This window comes from Ambystoma mexicanum, chromosome 6q (genome assembly GCF_040938575.1).
Source record: "Ambystoma mexicanum isolate Mex_15411 chromosome 6q, UKY_AmexF1_1, whole genome shotgun sequence".
Classification (NCBI taxonomy): Eukaryota; Metazoa; Chordata; class Amphibia; order Caudata; family Ambystomatidae; genus Ambystoma; species Ambystoma mexicanum.
In genome coordinates, this window is record NC_090937.1 from 1,686,784,783 (window position 1) to 1,686,800,250 (window position 15,468).

At 48.2% G+C, this 15,468-nt stretch overlaps 1 protein-coding gene across 2 annotated transcripts in view; it reads left to right on the forward strand.

Annotated features, from left to right (window-relative positions):
- Positions 1-2,697: 2,697 nt before the first annotated feature.
- The window catches only part of LOC138517065 (zinc finger protein 268-like), a 111,445-nt gene continuing 98,674 nt past the window's right edge, over positions 2,698-15,468 (forward strand). The window contains exons 1-3 of one of the 2 annotated variants that reach the window (XM_069632574.1): positions 2,698-2,827; positions 4,068-4,128; positions 6,090-6,201. The gene's annotated coding sequence lies outside the window, so the exon portion shown is untranslated. Of the gene's footprint in view, positions 2,828-3,564; positions 3,581-4,067; positions 4,129-6,089; positions 6,202-15,468 lie in introns of those variants that run through there. The other variant, XM_069632575.1, reaches the window with a different exon arrangement.

The window sequence follows — 15,468 nt, forward strand, 5'->3', positions numbered from 1 at the left end:
TAACCGACCTGAACATGAGACTCATCCAGGGGTGGATTATGTCCCCATGTCCTTAGTCTGGGAGAGTCGAGTGTTAGGAAAGATTTCATTTTACATGTAATTTTGCCTCCAGTTGCACACCCCCAAACTTTTTGCTGCTGTTTAAACAACTTAGTCTGACTTTGCCAGAGAAGCACAGCCTTCAGCTGCGCTCCTCTGGGCTTTCGCTCACTGTTTATGGGGAACCTGACATGCCCTTAAGACAGTCAGTACTGACAGACTTTGTTTCCCTTAGTCCTTTTCCAATGTTGCAACTTTTCTGCAACATGTAACAAGTGCACAATGTACCTTCCAGTACAGTGCACTTGGGTCTGTAGTCAATTCCAAAGACCCTAGATACTCTTGTAGGACTTTTTTTGAGATGTGCAGATGTGTAATGAACAGGGCTGGTGGCAGCTTATCTTTTCATAGAATGTTAACCCTTTCCTGCCATTTAAACTGCGTTAACCACGTTTGGCACAAATAGGTGGCCTGGCTCCAAAATGGCCATGCCACGAGGTTCTTTGTCCTGTCCTTTGTGCTGTGAATGACTGGGACCATCGTGGTCTATGATTGGTCCATGTATGGAGTGTGTGTGAGCAGATCTCTCACTGGGTCTTCTCTGTTTTGACGCGAAGGGAACTTTGAATAAGAGGAGCTTGAAAACACCCATACCATGTCGATCTCTGGATTTCTCACTGAACAAAGGATAGTATCCAAGTATCCTGAAACTAAGAAGCTGAGTCAAAGGAACCGCTGGTGAACTGCTGGAAGGTTTGGCACCCTGAGCCCGCTGTTGTCCCGTGGGACCCCTCTGCATTTGGTCATCCTAGAAGGTCTGCGAAGACGCTTCGACCCATTGGAATAAACTATTGGACCAACTATTCTCAGCACCTTCAACAAAACCTGCAAGTCAGCCTTCTCGGAAGTGTCCCTGGGCCAACCAGTGGGCTGACCAGCTTATGCAGGACCTTTGCTCTGTCTCCACCGCCCTCGAAACCTGGTATACTGCTAGCTCTGTGTCCACGGCACCCTCACACCGAATTTCGAACACTTGGCATTTCCACGTCTGAAGTGAGACGAGTGCGCCAGGACCACTCATTGCTTCAATGAGCTATTCAAAGAAATAACAGCATTACTGGGCAACAAGGATCGTGTACTAGTTACCACTGTGAAAAACCAGAGGGTGTCTCACCTGCTAGTGCCAGGGGTTCTCTCCCACAAGTGGCCAGGGCATGGCCATCGCCTTCGGACCCAGACCCTGGGGATGGACCAGTGCGGGAGGATCACCTGACTGATGGGTCTTTGGGGACTGGGGTGAGACAGCCAATGGTGAGACGTGGTATCCCCCCCTTTTTTGTTCATCTTCCCCATCTTATTTTGTAGGATTTTCCAAATTCCCAACCCCCCCCTTTTTACTCAAACACTGGGCTGAGGAAGAGGGTGACTTGGAGTAACCAGACTAACTCTCGCACATCGTACTGGACATGTCCTGTTAATCCGTTCAGGCAAAGTCAGGCACTTAACACTAAGTGCATACACTTGATACCAGTTAGCTCTCCTCACACAAATAGAAGGCAACACCACACACTCTGAGCACACTCCCTTTTAATTAGGGTCTCTTGACTGAACCTGCCTTGCTAATTAGTGCCGTTTCTCAGAGAATGCCTTTTAATTAGAGTCTCTTCTTTGCCTGAACATGCCCTGCTAATTAGTGCCACTTCTTTGCCTGAACATGCCTGGCTAATTAGTGCGTCTTCTTTGCCTGAACATGCCTTGCTAATTAGTGCCTCTTCTTTGCCTGAACATACCCTGCTAATTAGTGCCTCTTCTTTGACAAACTTGCCTGGCTAATTAGTGCCTCTTTGCCTGAACATGCCTGGCTAATTAGTGCCTTTTCTTTGCCTGCACATGCCTGGCTAATTAGTGCCTCTTCTTTGCCTGAACATGCCTTGCTAATTAGTGCCTGTTCTTTGCCTGGCTAATTAGTGCCTCTTCTTTGCCCGAACTTGCCTGGCTAATTAGTGCCTGTTCTTTGCCTGGACATGCCTGGCTAATTCGTGCCTGTTCTTTGCCTGCACATGCCTGGCTAATTAGTGCCTCTTCTTTGCCTGGACATGCCTGGCTAATTAGTGCCTCTTCTTTGCCTGCACATGCCTGGCTAATTAGTGCCTCTTCTTTGCCTGAACATGCCTTGCTAATTAGTGCCTGTTCTTTGCCTGGCTAATTAGTGCCTCTTCTTTGCCCGAACTTGCCTGGCTAATTAGTGCCTGTTCTTTGCCTGGACATGCCTGGCTAATTCGTGCCTGTTCTTTGCCTGCACATGCCTGGCTAATTAGTGCCTCTTCTTTGCCTGGACATGCCTGGCTAATTAGTGCCTCTTCTTTGCCTGCACATGCCCTGCTAATTAGTGCCTGTTCTTTGCCTGGCCGTGCCTTGCTAATTAGTACCTGTCCTTTGCCTGCACATGCCTTGCAGATAAAGGTCTCTGCTCTGTGCATGCCTTTCCCTTACTGCTGCCTGATTTGGTGCTGTTGATTTCCCCTTTTCTGCGCATGCTCGCGTGATTTGTGTCTTCGCAACGCGCATGCTCGCAAGATTAGTGTATTTGCGCTGCGCATGCTCGAGTGAAAAGTATCTCCGCACTGCGCATGCCCGCTCTTCGGCTCTGCTCTCGGCTCTCACCTAGTGATCGATAGCTCTGGCATCTGCAGCCACCTGTGGATTTGCACTTATGTGTCGGGATCTTCTTCCCTCCTCCTCCTCCTCACAATCTATGAAGGAATAATGACAGCATAAGCTGCTGCAGGTGAGGGGCAGGGCCTCACCTCTGCCCCCCCCCCTTTATGCACCTTCAGCCCATCCTTTCTCCTGTGCATGTGGGGGAGGGGCTGGGGGTAGTGGGGGCATACACTGCTGCAGGTGAGGGGCAGGGCCTCACCTCTGCCCCCCCCTTTATGCACCTTCAGCCCATCCTTTCTCCTGTGCATGTGGGGGAGGGGCTGGGGGTAGTGGGGGCATACACTGCTGCAGGTGAGGGGCAGGGCCTCACCTCTGCCTCCCTTTTTGCACCTTCTGACCATCATTTCTCCTGTGCATGTGGGGGTGCTGGAGGTAGGGGGGCATAAGCTGCTGCAGGTGAGGGGCAGGGCCTCACCTCTGCCTCCCTTTATGCACCTTCTGCCCATCCTTTCTCCTGTGCATGTGGGGGGGAGGCTGGGGGTAGGGGGGCATAAGCTGCTGCAGGTGAGGGGCAGGGCCTCACCTCTGTCTCCCTTTATGCAACTTCTGCCCATTCTTTCTCCTGTGCATGTGGAGGGGAGGCAGTGGGGGCATAAGATGCTGCAGGTGAGGGGCAGGGCCTCACCTTTGCCTCCCTTTATGCACCTTCTGACCGTCCTTTCTCCTGTGCATGCGGGGGAGGGAAGGGCTGGGGGCAGGGGGGGCATAAACCGCTGCAGGTGAGGGGCAGGGCCTCACCTCTGCCTCCCTTTTTGCACCTTCTGCCAATCCTTTCTCCTGTGCATGTGGGGGGAGGGCTGGGGGGCATAAGCTGCTGCAGGTGAGGGGCAGGGCCTCACCTCCGCCCCCCTTTTTGCACCTTCTGCCCATCCTTTCTCCTGTGCATGTGGGGGGCATAATATGCTGCAGGTGAGGGGCAGGGCATCACCTCTGCCTCCCTCTATGTACATTTTGCCCATCCTTCCTCCTGTGCATGTGGGGGGGGCTTGGGGTAGGGGGGCATAAGCTGCAGCAGGTGAGGGGCAGGGCCTCACCTCTGCCTCCCTCTATGCACCTTCTGCCATCCTTTCTTCTGTGCATGTGGGGGGAGGGGGCATGAGGTAGGGGGGAATACGCTGCTGCAGGTGAGGGGCAGGGCCTCACCTCCGCCCCCCTTTTTGCACCTTCTGCCCATCCTTTCTCCTGTGCATGTGGGGTGGGTAGTGGGGGGACACCTCCTCTCTGAGTGTCTTTTAAGTGCTTGGAGAATCTAAATCACTTCATCCTTGTTAAAGATGAATTAATAATATAATGTCTGCTTTCTCCAGCCCTGAATACTTTATTGGTGTGTCTCGTGATCAGCAAATGTGAGAAGCACAGGCTGCAAAGGTGAGTTCCTTCTGTGGCTTCGGCCTCTGCACAGGGTGTTCTTTGCTTCTGTGTTCCCCCTCTCCGCTCCTCCTGACCCTTTCCCCTTTCCCCTCCTCCTGCCCATTGCCCCTTTTCCCCTCCCCCTTTCCTCTCTTCCTGGCCCTTTCACCACTTCCCCCTTTCCTCTGCTCCTGCCCTTCCCCCTTTCCTCTCCTCCTGCCCTTTCCCCCTTTCCTTTCCTCCTGTCCCTATAACTCTTTATCTCTTTGGGGGTAGATCTTTATCCTATGCAGGTGCCTCCCTATGGAACAGCCTACCTGCCTTTTTCCGTCTTGAGCCAGAGAACCCTTAGGTTCCTTAGGGACTTGCCTCCGGGCCTCCACACTTAACCCTGGCCCCTGCTGGACCAGGTGCACTTGCTCCCCTCCTCCCTCACTCGCACTTCTGTCTGCGCACTTGCACGACCTTGAATGTACTAGGCTTAGCAAGTTTGTCTGTTCTGTCTTGCTCTATCTCCCCTCCTCAGCTTTTGATGTACCTGCATGCGTGGCACCTTGATGACCAACCTTTTGTCTTGTATGTCCCCCCCGCCCCCACATAACCCCCCAGTCTTTGTCTTAGTTGAAATGCCCGGGCCTAGTATGCTAGTTGTTGCTGTTAGATCATTCGGAATCTTCAAGGCCTAAGAATGACAACTGAAAACAATTGTATTCCCTTATTCCCTTCCCGCCTTGAAGCGCTTTGAAATACTTCACTTGTGTATAAGCGCTTTACAAATTTACAATTACAATGCCCCCCTTTACTCTCCTCCTGGCCCTTATTCCCCTTTTCCTCTTTTCTTGCCCCTTTCTTCTCCTGCCCTTCCCCCTTTCCTCTCCTCCTGCCGTTTTCACACTTTCATCTCCTCCTGCCCTTGCCCCTTTCACACTTTCATCTCCTCCTGCCCTTCCCCCTTTTCTCTCCTCCTGTTCTTTCACCTTTTCCCTCTTTCCTCTCCTCTTGCCCTTCCCCCTTTCCTCTCCTCCTGCTCCTTTCCCCCTTTCCTCTCCTCCTCCTGCCACTTTCCCCCTTTCCTCTCCTCTTGCCCTTCCCCCTTTCCTCTCCTCCTGTCCCTTTCACCCTTTCCCTCTTTCCTCCCCGCCTTCCCCTTTCCTCTCCTCCTGCCCCTTTCCCACATTTCCTCTCCTCCTGCTCCTTTCCCCCTTTCCTCTCCTCCTCCTGCCACTTTCACCCTTTCCTCTCCTCCTGCCCCTTTCCCACATTTCCTCTCCTCCTGTCCCTTTCCTCTCCTCTTGCCCTTCCCCCTTTCCTCTCCTCCTGTCCCTTTCACCCTTTCCCTCTTTCCTCCCCGCCTTCCCCTTTCCTCTCCTCCTGCCCCTTTCCCACATTTCCTCTCCTCCTGCTCCTTTCCCCCTTTCCTCTCCTCCTCCTGCCACTTTCACCCTTTCCTCTCCTCTTGCCCTTTCCCCCTTTCCTCTCCTGTCTATTTTACCCTTTCCCTTGTTCCTCTCCTCCTGTCCCTTTCCTCTCCTCTTGCCCTTCCCCCTTTCCTCTCCTCCTGCCCCTCTCTTCTCCTCCTGCCCTTTCCTCTCCTCCTGACCTCTCCTGGATTTGGTGTCCATGGCCTGTGGATCCCTGATTCCGGGTCCTGGTGTGGGATCTCTTTGACCTCATGGTCAGTGGTTCAAATCCCTGCAAGTCCACTCAGCCCTCCATCCATCCATCCATCCATCCATCCTTCTGAGAGCGACAGAATTAAGCACCACTGAGATGTGTAACCATGGTAACCTCTTATCTGTCTATAGCGCCAGGATACCCAGTGGAATTGAAAGTGAACTCTACAAATACGCCTATTAGGTTACGTTAACACCTTCATCTGTGCCTTCCTATTGGACTCAACAATGTGCTCTGATGGACACAAAAAAATGACCCTACTTGCAAGGCTTAGTAATTATTTTTGTTTTGTTCCTTTTTTTCAGGAATCCACACTCCACTTTCCATCTATTCTGCTCCTCATTTCATCGTGAAGAATCCCCTGCAGGGTTGCAACATCACTCTGATACTGAAGGTCTGTTGCTGTGTCCACACCTGGTGAGTTGTGGCTGTTTGGTAGCAGAAAGGGGTGTTCATTTTGGACAGTGTGAGAAGACGTTGGGGTTTATGGGAGACAGCAGGGTAGACCTCTGGGTGAATTGAGCAGGGATTCTGGGTTTTGCCCCGACCAATTCCCAGAGGAACACCTGATGAATGCCTTGCACTGCCCTCGACTGGCAGTAGTCCCAGCAGGCCACAGTGCAGAGCACCTGAGCATGTTAGGTTACGGTCTGGGGCATCTCTCTGCTAATCAACATACTCAGGAAGGGAAAATGGTTGAGTGCTGTCCTCACATTTTAAGCTGCTCTCCCAATGCACCTTAAAGAGAGAGAGAGAGAGAGAGAGAGAGAGAGAGAGAGAGAGAGAGAAGAAAAAAAAAAAAAGTGGGAGGTTGCAGGTTGTTTTTCAGTGTAAAGCCGACTCCCCTCTAAGATCACCTACCACCTTACACTACAATGTGGAGGGGGAGCGGGGAGCGGGCTTGTACAGGGAAATTAAATAGGCACTTTGGTAGATATGCGTACACTCGATTGTTGTCCTTCCAAATCACCTTGGTAACCAGAGCTTGATGTTAAAGCCGTGATGAGGAACACATGATGATTGTAAAAAGTTTATTCCTACCATAGTCACCTTGACAGAATTCTATACCATCACCTGTCTGGCAGCCACTACTTTCCCTCAACACTCGCTTGCTCGCTATTTAGCGGTGGAGAGAATGGGAAGTAGCGCCAGGATTTTGCTGCGGATCCATATCATTATATTTTGGTTCCAGACATTAGATTGCCTCTATTGTTTGTATGATTGTCAGAGGGATTGCTTCTCTTAGGTCAGCCCTAAATCGCTGTGAGCTGGTTCTCTATGACGTTTTGGGATTGTTTTGTGCGTTAGGTATTGTGGGGGGTCCGAAGAAGGACGAAGACTCTGATTAGCCATTTCACTGTTGTTTTTATTTAAAGAAAATCATTATGCCTATCTTTCCCTAGGCTATGAGGCGTCCCTATCTAACAAAACTAGCTAAGGTGCTTGTGCCTATCCTTCCCTATGCTGTGAGGCGTCCCTATCTAACAAAACTAGCTAAGGTGCTTGTGCCTATCCTTCCCTATGCTGTGAGGCGTCCCTATCTAACAAAACTAGCTAAGGTGCTTGTGCCTATCCTTCCCTATGCTGTGAGGCATCGCTATATAACAAAACTAGCTAAGGTGCTTGTGCCTATCCTTCCCTATGCTGTGAGGCATACCTATCTTGAAGAGGATTCAATCCCGCACTACAGCTAAGTCAATGCCTAGTCCAGAATACTGAATGAAAACCCTTATTGATATATCTTTATGTCTAGTTCTTGCGTTCTGGATGACTACCCCTATATAACACCCCTCTCTTGGAATCCTCCTGACCCCACTGAGCCAAGAAGTAGTTCTGTTTTGCAAGTTAAAAGATTTATTTGATAATTTAAACAATATATATATATCACACTTTATAGTAAATTAATAATTGAATATCACACTTAATCTGATATGATAAATATTAACAACGGAGAATCTGGCACTAGCACACTTCTTTATAATCACTAAGGAGTTGACATGAAATGGATAAGGTAGCACACTGGTAAATAGGTACAGAAGTATAATGTGGTAGAGAATGCTTTATAGGGTTCAAGGAAATGTAAGGTTGAATGAATGAAATGCAGTATAGAAAAGACTCAATATGATTTCAACAAAACAATGTAATCACTTTTCTCTGGCAATCCCCCCCCCCCTTGATGCAAGGCAAGGAAATGGAAGGAAAACACACAGTTCTCAGAAATGCAATCAAATGTGATTCAGTTCACCCCAGCAAGCTTAGACTACAGAAGTTTGAAAACACAGGCCCAAATTGCTTTGATATGTGCTGGCAATGAATAAAAAAAATATGCTAAAATGCTTTTAATTCCCTTTCAGAGGTTCAGGGTGAGTGGTATCTAGTTAATATTAGCTCAGGCTCACTCTTGCAATGATTCAGGGATAATTAGCAGGTTAAACGAATTTCTGGCAAATGGAAGGCAAGCAGCAGCAGATTTTTTACACGTGAAGAAATTTGCAGATCGCGGCAAAATTCGCGGATGCGTGTTCGGCGATTGCGGTAAAACTATAGGGGGTAGGAATGCGGTTCTAGGTTCGTAGGAAAGCCACGATTCTAAGCTTTCAGATGAAAGTTACTGCAAGTCTCTAAGACAAACGGTCGCGGAGATATGAGCGATTTTGTGAAGGTCGTTTTTCAGATTTGAAATTTTAAAAGCTCAAAATGACAAGTGACAGATTTTGCAGCTAGAATGACAGGTGACAGATTTGGAGCTATCAGGCAGTCCTACTTAGGTTAAAATAGATTGAATTATATTATTTTAACTAAGAGATTGGTTCTGCACAGTTTTGCTAGGTACTCACACTATATTCTTGAATTAAATGGGCCTCATCACGGATCTGGTCAGGTTTTAAACTGGACTCTGGTCTGGTCTGGTCTGGACTCTGCACTTCACAGTGATCTGGGTCAGCTCTCTCTGCTGGTCTGGTCTGGGTCTCTGAAGGTGGATAGATTGAAGTCTCTATGTTGGCTTTCTGGAGGTTGATGGATGTAGAGTATGGATTTTTCCGGCAGAGCTTCCAGCGGCAGATGGAATTGAAGGTCTCTACCTAAGTTTCAGTGGTCCATTTATATGTTCTGCAAGTGGGTGTGTGTGTTGGTCATAACTAAACTTGCCCCTCTCACTTGTCATTGGTCCAGCTTTCATTCCTCCCCTGATTGGGGAACTAAGTTGTGTCAGAGTGATGTCAGCCATTTATGATCTCTTGAAAAACCTCCCCTGTCATCTGTGCACCCAAATCTATATATGATCAAAATACATATTTCAGAGTTACACAGTTGTTTGAAATTACATATACATGGTGTGGCTGAATTTAGCCATGTCTCTGTCCAAATCTGTTGTTTCTAAGAGCTTGCATTCAGAAATGGCACATAATTGACTTTTTAACTGATTTTTCAATTTCTGACATTGACCCAGCTTTACATACATGTGCGCAGGGAGTATGGACATTAACTGATGAAGTTTCAGATTTTTAACATGCATACATTTAGAGTAATATCCACTTTTCCGCTAACACCCCCCTGAACATACCACCGGTTCTAAAAACCTCTTAAACTGTAGGCAGAAAAATCACAAGAATTATGGTATCATTTATAAAATGTTCACATGTCCGCACCATGAGTTATTCATCTTTTTCTAAACAATATTCTGGCTACAAAGGGGTGTGGTTTCCCAGGTCACATGGTGGAAATACTGGTTTATCCAGTTCTGCCAAGCCAGCTTGCTCTCACAGGCAGTGCCACTCCCAGCTTCTGCCAAGAGGAAGCTACATTTTACGACCGCTGTAATAAAACCTTTGCCTGAGTCAAGACAGGCTTTGTTCAGAGCTCCTGTATTCTGTGGGGCTCCCCTTAATTCAATTATCAGAGAGATGGCATATCCTTAGTGTGGCCAGCAAAAGGCAGATAGGCCTGGGAACACAGTTGTGACTCAAGTTTCACTCCTGATGGGGGTAGTTGCCAGGCAAAATTCAGTTGCTTAAGCCAGACTTTCAGCTAACTGTCATGTTTTTTGTTGCTTTTTAAATTAACTTGCAATTTTACACATGCAGCTAGAATGCTGATTCTAAGTGCAAAACTATGACATTTCAACAGTTACAAAGGCATGTGACACCAAACATAGGTCACTCATTTAATCTAAACATTTTCGATTTTAGTGTCTTTAAATCCAGTGCAACTTAAACTGCTGACTCCATAGCAGTTTTGTTATAAGCATTGTTTCGGGCTCTTCATTTCCCAGATTTTGTAAGCACACAAAACTTCATTCCGCCAAATGTCTGCTGGTGTTCAGTGAATATTTTGCACATATTGCAATGTTTGAAAATAGGCATTTTGAGCCTGCCTTCAGAGAAACACAGGGTGGTTTTAAAACGCCGGCTTTTGGATAGTGGTGAGTACTGGTACTGCACCCATTTTTGGGATTTAAGAAATGAATTCCCCACAATTCTAGGTTGCATTTGGCAATCAGCATTGCCATTCCCAATGGTTTCAGACTACTGTGCGGGTAGTCCAATGGTGGTTTTAAAGCGCTTTGAAGCTAACCGGCGCTACTGTTTTTCCTTTGGCAACCCATTTCCCTCATGGCAACCCGGCCTTTCATTCTCGCACTGGTGGGTGGCAAGTGAGGCAACCATTTTGGTGTACGCACAAACTGCGCAGCTTTCCTGGATTTCGGCGCACATGTGGGTTTTCCGCCATCTTGAATTTTCTAAGCCCACAGCACCAAATGTTGTAGCATGATAGCTTAAACGTGGGTCAGGACACCCAACATATCTAACAAAACTAGCTGAGGTGCTTGTGCCTATCCTTCCCTATGCTGTGAGGCATACCTTTCTAACAAAACTAGCTGAGGTGCTTGTGCCTATCCTTCCCTATGCTGTGAGGCATACCTATCTAACAAAACTAGCTAAGGTGCTTGTGCCTATCCTTCCCTATGCTGTGAGGCATACCTATCTAACAAAACTAGCTAAGGTGCTTGTGCCTATCCTTCCCTATGCTGTGAGGCGTCCCTATCTAACAAAACTAGCTGAGGTGCTTGTACCTATCCGTCCCTATGTTATGTTATATGTTATATATATTTGTATAGTGCACGGTCGCCCAGAGGCATCATGGCGCTGGTAGGGAAGCTGCGAGCTCAGGGAACACGATAAGGGCAGAAACGTTAGAACAGGGTGGTCTTCAAAGCTTTCCTGAAAGCCAGATGATTTGCCGAGGATTTAAGTGGTAGTGGCAGAGTGTTCCAGAGCTTGGCTGCGGTAATAGAAAAGGCTCTGCCACCATGTCTTTCCCGGTTGAACCTGGGAACCTTAAGAAGGTTGGTTGTAGAGGAGCGAAGGTCACGGTCCGGGATATATCGGGAAAATTTAGCTTGAAGGAATTCCGCTCCTAAGCCATGAATTGCCCAGTGGACAATGCATAATGACTTAAACTTAACACTCTGTGCCACCGGGAGCCAGTGGAGACGGCGAAGTACCGGTGAGATGTGGGCGCCATAGGGGGACCCAGTGGCCAGTCTGGCTGCCAGATTTTGCATACGTTGGAGGCGTTGTAGCAGACCCGTCGGTTGGGATAAGTACAAGGAATTACAATAGTCCAGCCGTGAGAGAACCAGTGCTGCCACCACCGGGGGACGCATGGTTTCTGGGATCATAGGTAGCACCTTCTTTAGAACCCTGATCTGGTGGTGTGCGGACTGACAGACAGGCGAGACCTGGTTTGACATAAAAAGGGAGGCAGAGAGGATAACACCCGGATTCTTTACCTTGTTCACAGGACAGGGTAGTGGACCCAACGATGTGGGCCAGAAAGCGGTGGTCCATAATGACGGGTTAGGAGGGGAGCCAACAAGCATTACTTCCGTTTTATCACCATTAAGTTTGAGCCAATTTTGGTCCATCCAAATACCGACTGACTTGAGGCAATCATGAAGACGGGCTGAGACCACAGATTGATCCTGATCAAGCCGAATCAGGATCTGGGTGTCATCCGCATAGGAATAACAATTAAGTCCGTAGGAGCGGATAAGGCAGACCAGTGCCCAGATATAAATGTTGAACAGGATCGGAGAGAGAGAGGATCCCTGGGGAACACCACAGGTGAGGGCACAAGGGGCAGAAAGAATGGGAGGCATGGTGAGAGTCTGGGTGCGCTCAGAAAGAAAGGAAGTGAACCAGGCGAGAACAGAACTGGAGATCCCAATCTGTGCGAGACGTGATAGAAGGATGGAATGGTCCACCGTGTCTAATGCGGCCGATAAATCCAGCAGGATTAGGGCCCCTACTCCGCCCGCCTCAACCAGTCTGGACATATCATCTTGTACGGAGACAAGTACACTTTCCGTCCCTCTACCAGGTCTGAAGCCTGCCTGTGCATGGTCAAAAATATTAGAAGATTCCAAGAAGGACGACAGAAGGGGTGAAACCAGAGATTCCAAGAGTTTAGCCAGGAATGGAAGAAGATAGATCGGAAGGAAATTAGCAGGGACGGTGGGATCAAGAGAAGGCTTCTTGAAGAGGGGATTGACCCTGGCAGATTTCAATTCAGGGGGGACCAGTCCCGTTTGGCAGGAGTTGTTAATGGCCGCAGTAATTTCAGCCAGAATGTCTGGGGCGATCGTTTTCATAATGATAGCAGGGATGGCGTCCTCAGGGGAAGAGGATTTAATCTTAGATATGGCTGCCATGACTTCTTCCTCACTAAACAGAGGGAAGGTCAACCAACTAGGAGACAAATCAGTAGGGGGGGAGGCACAAAGTCGATGGTGTCAGGGGGCAGTGTCGTCAGAGATTTAGCAATGTTAGATCTAATCACATTAATTTTGGTGGTGAAAAAGGATGCAAGGTCATTGCATAGCAAAATTGCGGTGCCGTAATTAGCGCCTTCCCCATTCCCATAGAGCCCTATGGGGCAGAAATGGGAATGGGGGAGGGCAATGGCGGAAGGGGGATTTACCGCCCCACCAACCTTGGAATGGGGCGGTAAATCCCCTTTCCGCCAAGGCGGTGCCGGTAATTTACCGGCATGGTCCAGGGTGCCAATAGCACCCTGGACCACCGCCTTCCGTGTAATGAGGCCCCTAGTATCACCAGATTGGAGTACTGCAAATTAAGGTCGGCAGCGAGATCGGCAAAGTCTAGCCCAAAGCGACCAATGGGACCGGGGGAGCGGTAAATAAGCAGGAGGTGAATAATACTAGAAGGAGAAAGTATGCATCGACACAGGAGGGCTTCCATACTAGATGCGGAAGGACAAGGTAGCTGGGTAACCGTGAATGTGTCTTTAAAAATAACAGCAATGCCTCCACCACGCTTAGGGGGAGGACGGTCCTGGTGTAGGATATGGTAATTTGAGGGGAGAGTTTGGACTATGGCAGGTGCCGAGCTCGGAGTGAGCCAGGTTTCTGTCAGGCATAAAAAGTCTGATTGCCTGTATGAGAGCAGGTCCCAGATCTCACCTGCGTGAGCTGGGAGGGATCTAGTGTTTAAGAGGCATAGAGTATGGGCGGCTCTCACAGGTTCCGTGACAGTGGGGGGCAGACTAGTATTGGATATATGGGTCTTCCAACCAGTGGGCCATTTAGTATCAGGGGGAGCCAGAGAGATCAGAAAGTCTCTATCTAACGGCTCCTTGCGGCCCTTCCCGGCACGGACTGACACAGACGGGCTTGCCTTACGCGCGCCTTTGGCGCAGGGGACCGATACAGCACATAAGTGCGGGGATCGGGATGGGAGCGAGGCAGAGGGTAGGGCCAATGAGCAATGAACAAAGAAAGAGGACTCCAGTAGTCGTCTAAGTAACAGGAGGGATAAAAGAACACGGCGCTGCCTAACGCGAGCGACCCATGACAGTCATTCTGATCATAGTGACCCTATGCTATGAGGCATCCCTATCTAACAAAACTAGCTGAGGTGCTTGTGCCTATCCTTCCCTATGCTGTGAGGCATCCCTATCTAACAAAACTAGCTAAGGTGCTTGTGCCTATCCTTCCCTATGCTGTGAGGCGTCCCTATCTAACAAAACTAGATACAATGCTTGTGCCTGTCCTTCCCTATGCTGTGAGGCGTCCCTGTCTAACAAAACTAGCTGAGGTGCTTGTGCCTATCCTTCCCTATGCTGTGAGGCATCCCTATCAAACAAAACTAGCTAAGGTGCTTGTGCCTATTCTTCCCTATGCTGTGAGGCGTCCCTATCTAACATAACTAGATACAATGCTTGTGCCTGTCCTTCCCTATGCTGTGAGGCGTCCCTATCTAACAAAACTAGATACAATGCTTGTGCCTGTCTTTCCCTATGCTGTGAGGCGTCCCTATCTAACATAACTAGCTAAGGTGCTCGTCAGTCGTCAGTGAATGTCTTGAAAATAAACAGTCCACTGTCCAAACTAACTCTGTCCTGACCCTACCACTAGTTTAACAACTAAAAGCCAGGAGAATTTCTTCTTATGGAATGTGTATTCCTTCTGGAGAACTCGTATTCAATATCTGTTCATTACATTTTTGCTATTGACTGTTTTTATCAATTCGTATAGTTCCTTCAATCTGTTATTGGGCCTTTCTTTCACCTCTTGATGTTCTCTATAAAGAGTTGTTCTTTTCTCTTCCCATGGAAAAACTATCCAATAGGTATGTCTTTCTTCCTTAGTATTCCTTTTCTTTTTACACAGTTCACAATCTTTGGTTTCTCTCTGATATTTGTCCTTGGACACACATCCTGTACCCACCTTATTCTCGTGTTTCTCTTTTATGACTTTGCCTTCTTCCTTGATTGGGCTTTCTTTGCCCGACTCGTATGAGTTTGTTCACTTCCATAATAGTTTGCATTCCCTTCTTTTTGCAAGAAGATTATAATGTCCTTCTCTTGACTGAGACGAGTACGAGTACTCCAATAAAGTTCACACTGCTAAATTATTACTGTACGGATGTCCTCATAAGATGACACCAAAGTTCTTAGCCTCACAGTAAGGAACAGGAAGAGGGCCCAGACTGGGCTGCCAGAGACAGAGAAGAAAGGAGGGAGTAGGTGTCCCAATGAGGAGGATCTCAGTCTTACTGGCATTAAGGCAGAGGTCATTGGTGGCACACCATTCCTGAATAGTGGCCAGACAGTCTGGTATGAGAGAAGAAGCAGAGGTGGCTGAGGAGATCCGGAAAGAGAGCTTTCTTATGAATTCTAACCCACACTCTTAGACTTATGTTTAGATTAGGCGTTTATCTCACCCACCTTTGCAGTTTAATAAACAGTCTTGAACTGTGATAACCTCTGTCCATCTTTACTGTTGCCACCATGAGTACCTTACAATGGTAAACACGAATTATGAGACGTTTGTGATGAGGACAGCCATGCCAAAGAGTGTAGAAAGCCTGGATGCATACCACAGTAGTCTGTGACAACTTGCAGCCACCTGTGTATGGACTAATGAGGAAGAAGAAGTCGTACTGCAAATAATAATAGGTCTTCAGATTCTCAGCGAACCAGGAATCACATTGCCGTGAATTCTAGACTAGGATGCTCTCATGAATTAGCCGACATTAGATCCTTGAACTCTGTCAAGCTAGAGAAAGTATGTGCAGTGGAAAGACGCCTAGCAAGAAATGCCGGTGGCAGAGGCATTTTCTGACAATGCAAGCAGCGCACTAACTCCACTCCAAAACC